Source organism: Geotrypetes seraphini, chromosome 2 (genome assembly GCF_902459505.1).
Source record: "Geotrypetes seraphini chromosome 2, aGeoSer1.1, whole genome shotgun sequence".
Classification (NCBI taxonomy): domain Eukaryota; kingdom Metazoa; phylum Chordata; class Amphibia; order Gymnophiona; family Dermophiidae; genus Geotrypetes; species Geotrypetes seraphini.
The window spans coordinates 420,105,574-420,120,013 of NC_047085.1; the positions used below are offsets into that span (position 1 = coordinate 420,105,574).

Consider the following 14,440-nt stretch of genomic DNA (forward strand, 5'->3'; position numbering starts at 1 on the left):
AGTTATAATATTCCATCAATACATGCAGCATTGTACTTGAGAAGGGAGATGACAAGCAAGTTATAGAACACAAGTTATAAAAAGAACACAAATAGAAACATTCAGAGGGTTGAGGATCTGTGTTCATACTGGTCCTTTCAGTAAGTGTGTTTTTTTAACTGATGTAGGGGTTCATTTTCAAAGTACCTAGACACACTAAGTACCATAGGTTTTTAAGTGCTTTGAAAATGAGCCCCTTAGAATATGCTAAAGGCTAAGACACACATAGGAATATTTTGGGTATCTTAGCGTGTGCACTAAATCAGATAGTGCACCATTAGTAAAATGACCCTATAAAACTAAGTGACGAGTTATACCATCAGATAAGGCAGAGGTGTATGTTACTACGTTAAGTAAAGGTTGCTATGTTCCATCCTCTCTCAAAGATCTCACAGGTAACACTACTCTCTAACACCACTCCACTATATTCTGAAAGCTTGTGAGGGGACAGTTATTAGCATTTATATTTGTATTGTTCAAATACTGGTGCTGAAATAAAATAATATTTTAAAATAAGGTTAATTGTATCTGAATATCATATCAAATCAGAAAAACATCACTCCTTTAAATATGCAGCATTGTAGTGAGATGCAAAAATTTAGGCCCTCATTTACTAAGTCATGTTAGAGGTTTCTACCACAGCCTGGGGTGCTAAATGCTCCCACACTGCTCCACCACTCATAGGAATTCTATGAATGTCGAAGCATTTAGTGCTCCGGGCCGCAGTAGAAACCTCAACTGCAGCTTAGTAAAAGAGGGGTGGGTTAACGATTTAAAGTAAGTCATTAAATGTTTGACATCATCATGTCTAAATGAATTTATGTTTAACTCATGCCTTTTGATCAGTAGCTCAATATGAGCTACTTTCTGCTACTCTAGATATTTTTCAATTCTCAGAAGACTTAATAGTATCTGAGAGAATGCAGATTACAAAGAGCAACAGTAGGATCTGAACCCAAGGTTACCCTGGGGCTGCGAATGTTACGCCGATCTTCAAGAAAGGTTCGATGGGAGATCCTGGAAACTACAGACCTGTGAGTCTGACCTCGGTACCGGGAAAGATGGTAGAGGCGCTGATAAAGGACCGCATCATTGATCATCTTGATGGACACAATCTGATGAGGACCAGCCAGCACGGCTTTAGCAAAGGAAGATCTTGCTTGATGAACTTACTGCACTTTTTCGAGGGAGTAAACAGGCAGATAGACAAGGGTGACCCGGTCAACATTGTATATTTGGATTTTCAAAAGGCGTTCAACAAGGTCCCCCATAAACGACTGTTTTGAAAAATTGCGAGCCATGGAATCGAGGGTGAAATACTCACGTGGATTAAAAACTGGTTAGGGAATAGGAAACAGAGAGTGGGGGTAAATAGACAATACTCAGACTAGAAAAGTGTCACGAGTGGAGTGCCGCCGGGTTCAGTGCTTGGGCCTGTGCTCTTCAACATATTTATAAACAACCTGGAAATTGGTATGACGAGTGAGGTGATTAAATTTGCGGACGATACAAAGTTATTCAGAGTAGTGAAGACACAGAAGGATTGCAAAGACCTGCAACGTGACATAAACACGCTTGAGGAATGGGCTATGACATGGCAAATGAGGTTTAACATGGATAAGTGCAAGGTGATGCATGTCGGTAGCAAAAATCTTATACACAAATACAGGATGTCCGGTGCAGTACTCGGAAAGACACCCCCCTCCTCCCCCCCAGCCAGGAAAGAGACTTGGGAATACTGGTAGACAAGTCAATGAAGCCGTCTGCACAGTGTGCGGCGGCGGCGGCAAAAAGGGTGAACAGAATGCTAGGAATGATTAAGAAGAGGATCACAAACAGATCGGAGAAGGTTATCATGCCGCTGTACTGGGCTATGGTACGCCCCCACCTCGAATACTACGTCCAGCACTGGTCGCCGTACATGAAGAAGGACATTGTACTACTCGAAAGGGTCCAGAGAAGAGCGACTAAAATGGTTAAGAGGCTGGAGGAGTTGCCGTACAGCGAGAGATTAGAGAAACTGGGCCTCTTCTCCCTTGAAAAGAGGAGACTGAGAGGGAACATGATCGAAACATTCAAGATACTGAGGGGAATAGACTTAGTAGATAAAAATAGGTTGGTCACCCTCTCCAAGGCAGAGAGAACGAGAGGGCATTCTCTAAAGTTAAAAGGGGATCGATTCCTTAAAAACGTAAGGAAGTTCTTCTTCACCCAGAGAGTGGTAAAAATCTGGAACGCTCTTCCGGAGGCAGTTATAGGGGGAAACACCCTCCATGGATTCAAGACAAAGCTAAAGTTCCTGCTGAACCGGAACGTATGCAGATAAGGCTAGACTCAATCAGGGCACTGGTCTTTGACCTAAGGGCCGCTGCGTGTGCGGACTGCAGGGGCACAATGGACCACTGGTCTGACCCAGCAGCGGCAATTCTTTGTCTTCAAACCCCTTCCCTGAGTCTAACTTTTGTTTTGGCTTTCAAAAGTGAAGGCAGCAGCGATTCTCAAACACTGCCCTGCTGCCAGCGCAGCCTCTTCACCACAGCCCACCTCTGAGGAAACAGGAAGTAAGTCAGAAGCAGGCCGTGGTAGAGAAAAGAGGCCAGGCTGGTGGCAGGGCAGTGTTTGGGAAGCCAAAAGAAGGTTAGACTCAGGGAAAGGGGTTGAGAATAGAAGAGGAGAGATGCCAGAGTGTGTGGGGGGAGAGAGAGAGAGAAAGTGAGAGCATGAGGCAGATGGAAGAGCTGTTGGACTTTGGGGGGGCTAGAAAGAAGAGAGGGAAGGGAAGATGGGAATGGGGTAATGTAAGAGAGGGAAGGGGAGATGTTAGATTAGAGGAGGGCAGAAGGTGAGATTGACCAGGGAGTAGGAGGGAGGGAGGGAAAGGGTGTAGCTACTGTAGGGGCAGCCATAGATAATGACCCCGTACCTAAGGTTGCCTTACATTTGTACGATACCTTTTTCCTAAAAAAAACAACACTGAGAACATTTACTTAATGAAAATATATCAAGTTTTGAATGGAATGGCTTGGGTGTATTTGTTTTTTCTCTTTTATAATACCCATTGCTTTCTGTATTTGTATAGGAGTATGTGTCTTTTGGTGAGTGGGGTTTTTTTTTTGTTTTGTGTATGTGTGTCTGTTTGTCTTACTTTAATTTCCAGATTATCTTCCGCATCTTTCAGTTTTTCAACAGTACAGAGCAGATTATAACATTTTTTTGCAACCCACCCTCTCATGGTCAATGTTTCTGATGTATTTATTACTTTATTAGGATTTATTTACTGCCTTTTTGAAAAAGCTTAACATAGGTAACAAGCAAATACAGCAGCAAAAACATTTTAAATAACAATCAAACCTATATACATCAAAACATCTTCATAGCATAGGGTGTAAGCAGAGGTGGAACATATAGCCAGAGAGCATAAAGTAGCAGGAGTTGGATAGAAAAAAATGGTGACGAACTTAAGGAAAATTACACATAAGTTGAAAAAAAGTGCATGAACATGTTCTCAGCCAGTATAAGAGTGGATAAGCAAGTCCTGCTAGCGTATCTAGCGTATGTACAGCCAGTGTTGGTCCTTGTGTGGGTGAGACAGGCTAATTAGTTGTTTCTTCCATTAAAAGCTTGGGAGAAAATCAAAGCTTTCGCCTCCTTCATCAAGTAGAGAGAGTCTTGTTAAACAAAGCCTTTTAGGAAGTGTGTTCCAGAGTGTGATGGCTACTCCAGAGAAGACTCGCTGGTGGGTGTCACATTGTGGGATTTCCTTTAGAGGACATGTGGTTAGGGATATTCCTTGAGAGGACCTTAAGGGGAAATTCTAAAATTGGTGCCTAAACGTAGGTGCCGGTAGTTGCCCTACCGCTGGCACCTAAGTTAATTGAAAAATGCCCTTAGAAACCAAAAAACAGCAAGGTTAAAAGCCTACCAGTGCCTAAATAAAAGGTGCTGGAATCGCACATATGTAGGCGCTTTACGACGCCTAACACCAATAGGGGTGTAGCTAATGCATAAGCATAAATAGGGACCTGAAAAACCCTGGCCTACATTTCCGGCACCTATTTGTCCTGGAAGCGTGATTCTGTATACAGTGCTGTAGTGTGATTGACCCGCGATCGGCGGCTGCCAATACTGGCGCCATGTACAGAATCTGGGCCTTAGTGCCTTCGGAGGTTCCTAGAGAGAGTTCTATTCTTCAAGTACTCTGTCCCATTTCTTATAAGGGCTTTGAAAATCAGACATAGAATTTTAAATTTAACCCTGTATTGAACTAGTAGCCAGTGGAGTTTTTGTGAAAATGTATGATCAGGTAGCTTACAACTTTCTCAGTCTTGTTGCAGCATTCTAAATTAATTGGAGCTTTTGTAGTCTGACCAATGTAGAACATATTATGTGAACCATTGAGAAAAGACTTGCCTGCTCAATACAATGGAACCTTGGTTTACGAGCATAATTCGTTCCAGAAGCATGCTCGTAAACCAATTTACTCGTATATCAAAGCGAGTTTCCCCATAGGATGTAAGGGAAACTTGCTTGATTCGTTCCACCTCCTCCCCCCTTCCCGTGGCCACTGGCACTGCTCTACCTTACTCCCCCCCTCCCCCCGGGGCCACCGGCACTGCTCCACACACACACAACCCGTGATCCGGCATCCCCCCGCCCCACCCCCTCACGATCTGGCATCACCCACCCACCCAAATATATTCTCTTACCCCTATCTGGCACCAGCACCAATGCACAGGACATGCCAGTGTCGGTGCTCAAAGATCTTCCCTCTTCCTTGTTCTGGGCCTTGAGTATCTGTGCATGCTCAAGGCCTTCTATTCTCACTCTTTCTGAGATTCTCGGAGTACTAGAAGGCCTTAAGCATGCGCAGATGCTCAAGCCCAAGGAAAAGGGAAGATGTTCGGGTACCAGCACCAGCATGTCCTGTGCGTTGGTGCCGGTGCCAGATAGGAGTAAGAGAATGTGTTTGGGTGAGTGGGGGATGCCAGATCACGGCGGGGGAGGCGACACGAGGGGGGGTGGGGAATGCCGGATTGCGGGGGGGGAGGCGCTCATAAATAGAGTCAAGCTTGGTTTCCGAGGCACAGATTTTGCAAATGTTTTGCTTGTCTTGCAGAACACTTGCAAACCGCGGCACTCGTAAACCGAGGTTTGACTATATATGGCGAGAAACATAGGTGTCACAAATGATAGAAGTTGTTTGGATTAGGGGAGGAGTGTACCTTAACCGAACAGATGACATGCGAAAGGATTCAGAGTAGGAGTAAGATGAGATGAATGAAAACTGAAAGGAGATTTGCAATGAAAAAAAATATAAGCAGGAAGAATTAATAGGGAAGGGGAAGATTAGGGGAGAATAGTGAACTAGGCAGAGGGGTGAAATGCTATAGCAACCTGCACACAGTCAGTAGTCTGAATCAGACCCTAAAACTGTCTTACAGTGGGTAGAAAAGCACAAGTTTTTATTTATTCATTTTTCTATACCGTTCTCCCAAGGGAGCCCAGAACGGTTTACATGAATTTATTCAGGTACTGAAGCATTTTTCCCTGTCTGTCCTAGCAGGCTCACAATCTATCTAATGTACCTGGGGCAGTGGAGGGATTAAGTGACTTGTCCATGGTCACAAGGAGCAGCGTGGGTTTGAACCCACAACCCCAGGGTGCCGAGGCTGTAGCTTTAACCACTGCGCCATGCACAAGTGCAGTAGCTTTGCAATGTTCATTTCAATAAATGAGCTGCTGATAGAAAAATTGCTGGAGTTTTCTGAATTGCTGTTTAGCAAAGAAGTCTGGAATTAAGTCCATGATGATCACAAACGCAATCTGGTCCTAATTCACCAGAAGTGGCAACCAAAAGTGGAAAGCAACCAAAAGAGCCATGCATATCAGCATTTCCATCGTTTACAAGAGGCAGGTGAGTAAGTCAGTCAAACGCCTTTGCCATATTGAAGGAACTGGTTGAGGGTACCCAGTACCCACATTTGGAGAAGAAAGACAACAGAGCATGCTGGCACCGGGGAGAAGTCCATGGAGCAGGGGCATGGCTGCAGACTAGGCTGATGGAGAAGCAAACAAGAAATAGGGAATTAGAATCAAACATATACAATAATTACATTTCCATAGGATATTCTTTACAGGCAATCAGAGACTCAACGAATCAATTCCATCTCCTGTGACCAGGCTGTAGAGATCACTCCAATCTCAAAATAGCTACCACAACCCGCATTGGCAGTCTCATGAGACTGCCACTAGAGATTGCAGAACCCGTTTTACCAGCAGAGATGACATAAGCAGGAGTGAACAGCCATCGATTTTGGCCTGACTAATCACCAGGCTATAATAGTCTAGGGGAGGAGGGTGTAGGGGCTCATTCATGCTTTGGCCAAAACCAAGCAACAAATTTTGGCTACAGATTCAGTTTCTATCTTTAATATACTCATGATAGTCCATATTTCTTATAAACAAGGATTCAATACAAAGTTGAACAAGTTCCTGCTAAACTGGAACTCACGCAGGTGAGGCTGGACTCACAGCAATGGTCTTTGACCTGGGGGCCGCCGCTTGAGCGGACTGCTAGGCACAATGGACCACTGGTCTGACCCAGCAGCGGCAATTCTTATGTTCATATTTACAGTATAGTAGGAGGATTCCCCCCCCCCCACATATCTATAAGAACGTAAGAATGTATGTATAGCAGAAAGTGAATGTAAATGGTAGGTGGAACGAGGATTGCTTACACCCCTGCTGTACCCTCCTGGCACCTTGAAGGAAGAAGCATTCACACTCCTGAAAGCATTAAACGGAAATGTGACATTTTGCTTTTCAGCAATCTGCCAAATGGTGCTTCAGGGAAGGCTTCTGAAAATATAGTGTTGAACATTTCAGGACATAACTGTAGAAGAATTTCCAGCTTTATATTATATCTCAAACACTGATACATTGGGGTCATTTTCCAAGCACTTAGATACATAAAGTACCTTAGGTACTTTGGTACTTTGTGTGTTTAAATGCTTTGAAAATGAACTCTTATGCATACATAAGCAATATCCGACATCTGTAGCATGAATATTTGGGGTGTCATTTTATAACTGCCCAGTAGTGCTGCCCGATTCACGATTCAAATCAGTTCACCGATTCACTTCGGATGAATCAATTCGAATCGATTCAAATTTTAAAAAAAATCGGTTCCCGATTCGGCTGACCCTTGCCCCCTAAAGCAGGCATGGCAGCTCTGCTGTTACTGGCCGGCTGCTGCCACACCTGCTTTAGAGGGCGAGGGGAGAGGGTCAGTCGGAAGTGCTGCTATCCAGCTTCCCCCCCCCCCCGGCATCTGTTTCCCTTCCCTGGTGTTTGACTTCCCCCCTGGCCTCCCACTTCCCCCCCCACAGCCTCCCCCCACCGTTTACCTTCGAGGAACAGCCTGCAGATAAGATTGCGATGCTAGCAATCTTTCCACTGCTTCTGAGCCGTTTCCTCTGCGATACTGCCTCTGACATCAGAGGAGGGGCGGGACCACGGCAGAGGAAACAGCTCAGAAGCAGTGGAAAGATCGCTAGCATCGCAATCTTATCTGCAGGCTGTTTCTCAACGGTAAACAGTGCGTGGAGGCCTGGGGGAAAGCTGAACACCAGGGGAGGCCATGAGGAAAACTCAGGCCTTCCCGGGGGGGGGGGGGACAGGCCTTCAGGGGGGACAGGCAGGCAGAGCTTCGGGGGGGGGGGACAGGTCTTCAGGGAATGGTACAGGCCTTTGGGAGGGACAGACCTTCAAGGGGGGACAGGCAGGCAGGCCTTCGGGGGGATGCAGGCCTTCAAGGGGAGGGGACAGGCAGGCCTTCAGGGATAGGATGCATACATTTAAGGGGTAGACAGGCAGGCCTTCGGGGGGGTGGACAGGCAGGCCTTCAGGGGTGGGATGCATATCTTTAAGGGGGGACAGACCTTTAAGGGGGGAAAAGGCAGGCAGGCCTTCAAGGGAGGGACAGGCTTCAAGGGGGGACAGGCAGGCCTTCAGGGATGGGATGCAGACCTTTAAGGGGGGGACAGACCTTTAAGGGGGGAACAAGCCTTCAAGGAGGAAGCAGGCCTTCAGGGAGGACAGGCAGGCCTTTAGGAGTGGGGTGCCGTCCTTCAGGGGGAGGTGCAGGCCTTCAGGAGGGGACAGACCTTCAGGGGAAGGGGGCCCTGGTGTAGAAGTACACGGAGGAAGGGAGGGAAGGGGGGTTAAAAGTGACGTGCATATGTTGGACTTTGGGGGGAAGAATAATGGGTCTGAAAATAGAGGAGAGGGAGAGAGATGATGGACAATGGGATTTAAGGAGGGAAGGAACAGAAAGGGAGAGAAGTTGGACACAAGGGATGGTGTGGAGGGGGGGAAGGGATACTGGATAGATAGTTGGGAAAAGAAAGGGAGAGATGGTGGGCCCTGGGGTGGTGGGGAAGGAGGGAGAGATGCTGGATGAAAGAGTAGTTAAGAAAAGGTGGATCTGTGGAGGGAGACGGAAAAAAAGGAAAGATGCCAGACCTGGGGAGGGAAGGGGAGGACAGAGATGGCAGATGGATGGTTAGCACGGAGAAAGAAGAAAGGTGCCTAGCTGGCAAGCTAGACAACCAAAGCCAGGGACCAACAAGAGTCTGGGACCAACAAGATTTGAATATTGACCAGACAACAAAAGGTAGAAAAAATAATTTTATTTTCTATTTTGTGATTACAATATGTCAGAATTGAAAAGTGTATCCTGCCAGAGCTGGTGTTAGACCACAGACGTGAGCTAGGATTTAACAGAGAGATGAAAAGTCTTTTGTTTGTTTATTTTGTTTACACCACATCGCCTGTGTAGTTAGGAGAAGGCAAAGGGGGTGAAGAGGCTATAAAATAAACCCACCAGGATGTTTGAAAAAAATAAAAATAAAAATCACCCAATTGGGCAGGAAAATCGAATCAAATTGAAAAACCAATTCAATAGGCTGAATCGATTCGAATTGAATTGCAATTTTTTTTCCTGAATTAGGTAGCACTATTGCCCAGGTTAATGAAATGTACTATATGCGTGTACTTTCGCCATGTTCGATTTTGAAAGTGAACATACACAAGGACTTTAGCTTTTCAAATTACCCCAGGAAAGCTATGTGCACACATCTAGACCTATTATTTGATGTGTATAGTTTTTCTGAGGTAAATACACACACTTTTGAAATTCCAGATACAGGGTGGGGTTTCACTCATGTGCCTAATTCCATCCCAGGAGTGCCTCAGTCTACAGATAAAGTTATGCACATGGATTTTGAGGCCCCTTTGTTACATTTTTATGAACTATCCATTATGAACTATACAAACCCAACCCTCCTGAGTCAAACCATATGAAGATTTATAAGATATAAGATAAGTTAATCATTTAAACTACTAATATATCAAAAATATTTATTGGAAAAAAAAATAACATATGTAATTGAAAAATAAGGGCCAGTGACACAAGTTTCCTACCGCCATGAACTGTTGCTGGGGGAGGAGGGGAGGTGTTGCTGAGTCACGAAGGAATTTATCAAGATTATTTTAAAGTGGATTTGAGATTTGTGCTATCCATTTAACTTGGGGTATATTTGAACGGTTATAATAGATTAGCCCTAAGTATATTATACAAAAGTATCAACTATCTGAGTAAGAACGTACAAATTTAAGGTGGAGATATTTTGATAGTTAAATTTTGGAAACCTACATAGCTCTCTGTTGCCATTCACATGTCTAGATTCTGAAATAGCAAGTTAAACATTTATTTGTTGGCACTTACTATGTGTTAAGTAACCGTATTTCCTCAACCAATTCTATCCACATTTATCTTTGTAAAATAGATGCTTACGCCACATGTAACCAATGCATACATGTCCATTCTGGTGCATACACATAGGCAGATCCTGTACACATCTCAGTCTGGATGTATCAATTCTGATATCTGGGGGGGGTTAATCTAAAATAGTGCAGGCTAGATAGTTGAAAAAGCCCAAGTCACCCTTTTACTAAAGCATAGCATGTGCTAATGGACATTGACTAAGTGGCCCATAGGTATAAAATAAGGTGTACAGCATTTAGGATATGCAAAGCTTTGGTAAAAGGGCCCCTAAATTTTTCAAGTCGTATTAACAAACCAAAGGCACACTAAGGAATGCACATTCCTAAAAATGACAATATTTATCAGGCTGAACTAACTTCTTATTGCACACATGTAAGCTCCAGTTAAGCTTTTGTTTATGTCTATTAAACATTTGATATACCACTTACCAACATTCAGTACCCAGTGGTTTACAATAAAATACAATAAATAAACAGGGGTTAGAAGAACTCCAAATAGAAAAAGACCTCAGCCATGCATACTAAGCACGCTCTTAAAAACCTTAGAAAATAATCATCATTCTGACTCTTGCTGATATATAGGCTATGTCCTGCCGATCATTTAATAAATCTTTCTTGCACCCTCAATTTCTAAATTAAAAGTCTCCCTAAAAATAGATGTTTTTAATATGATCTTAAATTTTGAAAAACTTTCCTCCTTTCTTACTGCAGATAGGAGACTGTACTTTAAATGAGGCGCTAGACAAAAAAAGACTTTATTGAAAATGTACTTGTTAGTATGACAGTGCTGCAAGTCTTTTTGGTTTAATTTTGATTATGTGTGTAAGTTGTAAGCTGTATAATATAGTTCTGTGAGATAATGCAGCACAAAGAGATTAGCTTCTTACATTATATTACATTTATTGACTTCTTTCAGTTCTAGGCGGATTACAATAAGAAATATCTGGCCATTTCCAGAGAATTACATTTTCAATCTAGTATCGACCCTTCCCAGATCCCGATGCTTACTATAGCTATCAACCTTGTAATCTCCAGGCTAATTTCTTGTTATAAACCGCCTAGAACTGGAAGGTATTGACGGGATAGAAGACATCAATGTAATGAAATGTAAAGAGCGGTCATTGGGTTAACATAGCTTGACATATTTCCTAAATAACTTGGTTTTATTTCCTTTCTCAGAGTCTGTAGTTTGGTACTGTTCTTAATATTCTGACAACAGCTGCGTCCACTCTTGCTGCTTTGAAGGTCAGCAGGCCTTATAGTAGTTTTTGTCTCTTTGTTCTCTTAATTGAAGGGTAGGTAAAGGGGTTCAGGTCTCTCTGTGGTCTCATGACTTCTTTCATGGTAAGTCTATCATTCAGATAGATTGGTGCACAACCAAATAACATTTTAATCAGAAGGCAATAAAATTTGAATAAGATTCTGGCCTTCACAGGGAGCCAGTGTATCTTTATGTAGGCTGGGATATGTGGTCGTATTTCTTCAAGGAGAAGATTAGTCTTAGGGCCATGTTTTCTAGAGTCTGTAATCATTTTATCATTGATGCTGGGTATGGCAAGTATAACATATTACAGTAGTCCAACATTCCCAAGATTAAGGATTGCACTAAAAGAGGATATTGTACTTCATCAAAGAATTTGCAAATCTGTCTCAGGTTGATAATATCTTTTCTAGTAGATAGGTTTGTCATTCTGGATGTACAAGTAATAAGCCAGTGCTCGTAAGCTATAGAGAAGAAATCCACTCCAGCTTTTGAATCCCTCCTCCTTTACTAGAGGGCTCTGCTACCCCCTTCAGTTTATACCAAAGCAGGCAGCCCCATATAGAAATACATGTGAAGGAGAGGTACAAGGAAACTCTCCGAACTACAACTCTATTCTGCTCTGAAAATATAACAAACATGTTAAACAGTGTCATTGAACAATCAAGATAGTGAAACAATCATGACAAACATAAAAATTTATGGAGGTCAAGTAAACCCCAATGTGCTATAACAATAGAATATTTGTTATACCCTTAGGTCCTGATTCCATATAGGACACTGGTATCGGCAGCTGCCTAAGAAGTGGCTGCCGATCGCATATCAATCAAGCACCGGCATCCCATGCAGAATCGTGCCTACACTCCCACTTTGGAAGCCGGTGCACCACGTTTAGCCTGATTTGTGAACATACAAAGATAGTCAGATATCCTGAACTCATTAGTGAACTCAAGATATCTTAGAAGCACTCTTCTTATGTCCAACTTTTTCAGAATCTGGTCCTTTTTCATAGAACCTGTGGACTGGAAAGCCGGCAATCCAACTTCCTGATTGACATGGAAAGCCGAAACAACCTTCAGCAAAAAGGATGGAATGGTGCGCAAAGATACTCCAGCTTCTGTGAATTTGAGGAAAGGCTTCTTTCAGCGACTCATATGGAGCCTGACTGAGGCCTTGCAATACCACGTTAAGTTTCCATGAAGAGAACGGATGTTTTACCGGGGGCCTGAGTTGCAGCACTCCTTTTAGGAGTCTGGCTTTTTCTGGATAAAACACCAACAAAGCCTTTCAGTTTCGAGCCCTGAAACAAGACAGTCCTGCCACATGGACTCTGAGGGATGCCACTGTTAGCCCCTTGTCAAGGCTAGCCTGAAGGAAGGCTAACACCACCAAGATCAGAGAAAGGCTCTGCCTTCTCCTTAATGCACCAGTTCTGGAAAGTTTCCAGTGCTTTAGTATAAGCAGAGACCATCATAGGCTTTTGGCTCTGAGCAGAGTACCAATGACTACTTCTGAGTATCCCTTGCATGCTAACACCATGTGCTGAAGATCCATACTGTAAGACAAAGCGATCCGGATCTTCTATGACCACTGGTCCCTGAGAAAGAAGGTCCAACTGTACTCGCAGTCTGAGACTTGCGCCTGTCTGAAGACACCCTAAGGCCCTCTTTTACAAAGGTGCGCTAAGCGTTTTAGTGTGGATTTAGTGTGCGCTGAATCAACGCATGCACTAACCGCTAACGTGTCCATAGGATAACATACACGTGTTAGCGGGTAGCGTATGTTTAGCACGTGATATTTAGCGCGTGCTAAAACGCATAGCGCACCTTTGTAAAAGAGGGGGTAAGTCCGCATACCATGGTCTGAATGGCCAATCTGGAACCTTGAGAATGACTGCTCCCCAATGGCATGCAATCCTGTGGAGAATCTGGGCTATCATGGGCCATGGAAGAAACATGTACAAGAGCTTGCTTTTTGTCCACGGCTGGACCAGATCATCAGACCTGCACTTCTGGGCTTAGATCTTTGACTGAAGAATCATTTCACTTTCTTGTTTCTTGCTATCGCCAACAGGTTGAATGTTGGGTGACCCCAGCAATGAACAATGGCTTGGGAGGCTGCTGTAGACGGCATCCATTTGCATAAAAAAGGCCAAAAAAAACCACAAAACTTGAACAGATAAGATAGACTCTTTCCAGCTCACATGCACAAGGAAAAGCTGAAGGGGGCAGCAGAGACCTCTAGTGAAGGAGGAGGGATTCAAAAACTAGAATGGATTTCTTCTGCACAGCTTGCAAGCACTGGGATATTACCCATCCATTCAGAATGACACATCTATTCAACTAGAAATAAATTTTAATAACATGCAATACACAGTCTTCTGTAAAGAGAACTTTTCCAAGTTTGTGTTTTTATGGAAAGAAAATTATGGAAGAAGAATCCAATCTGTCACATAGTTTGGATATCTGAACCATGAGCACAATGTATGTTTGTACCAATGGCTTCTTTTAAATTTTACAAAGACTTCAAATATTACTATATACAAATATTTTATATTTGTAAATTTACATTGTATTATGTTATATTCTTTATAACTTTTTATTGGCAGTAAAAGTTGATATCATCTTAATTAAAAAGATACAACTACCACAGAAAAATGGCAATGGAGCAATTATCTCCTCTTTCTTATCATGAAGCACAAGACTAGCCCTACTGTCCTCAAGGAGCAGTAGTAGCAGATAGTGTACAAACTGTCAAATCTCTGGTACATGCCCTATTAAACCCCAGAAATAAATGTTTGCTAATTTCAGCGTATGCAGGTATTATTATCAGGGTTAGTGTTAGGAGAAGGCAAACAGGGCAGCTGCTCTGGGCCCCACAGCTCCCATGGGCCCCGCGGTCTGGGCATCTCTTCCCCCTGTCGGAGCATCTCTTCCCTTTGCCAGGCCATCTCCCTCTCTTCCCCTCACCTTCACGGCGCTTTTCCAAACCAAAGTTTTCTCTCAGAGGGGCCCTGACACAGCAGCCATTCTCACTAGTTGCACGTGGCTGCCCTGAAGCTTCTCCTCTGATGCAATCTGGCGGAAACAGGAAGTTGCTTCAAGCTGTGCAGCTGGTGGCAGTAGCTCAGAGATACTGCCGCTAGCTGCAGAGCTTGGAGATTACTGTCTGCCAGACTGGAAGAGATGGTCTTCAACTGGCAGGGTTATGGGATCCCCACCAGCCACAGCAAGGGAGATGGCCAATTTTGGGTGGTTCAGGACCTGGGATCCCTATGTGTTCAGTACAGATAGA

The 14,440-nt window shown here is 43.7% G+C and overlaps 1 protein-coding gene across 1 annotated transcript in view; it reads right to left on the minus strand.

The window, feature by feature from the left end:
* Positions 1-4,774: 4,774 nt before the first annotated feature.
* The window catches only part of HEPACAM2 (HEPACAM family member 2), a 137,916-nt gene continuing 128,250 nt past the window's right edge, over positions 4,775-14,440 (minus strand). The window contains 1 exon segment of the mRNA XM_033931129.1: positions 4,775-6,095. The gene's annotated coding sequence lies outside the window, so the exon portion shown is untranslated.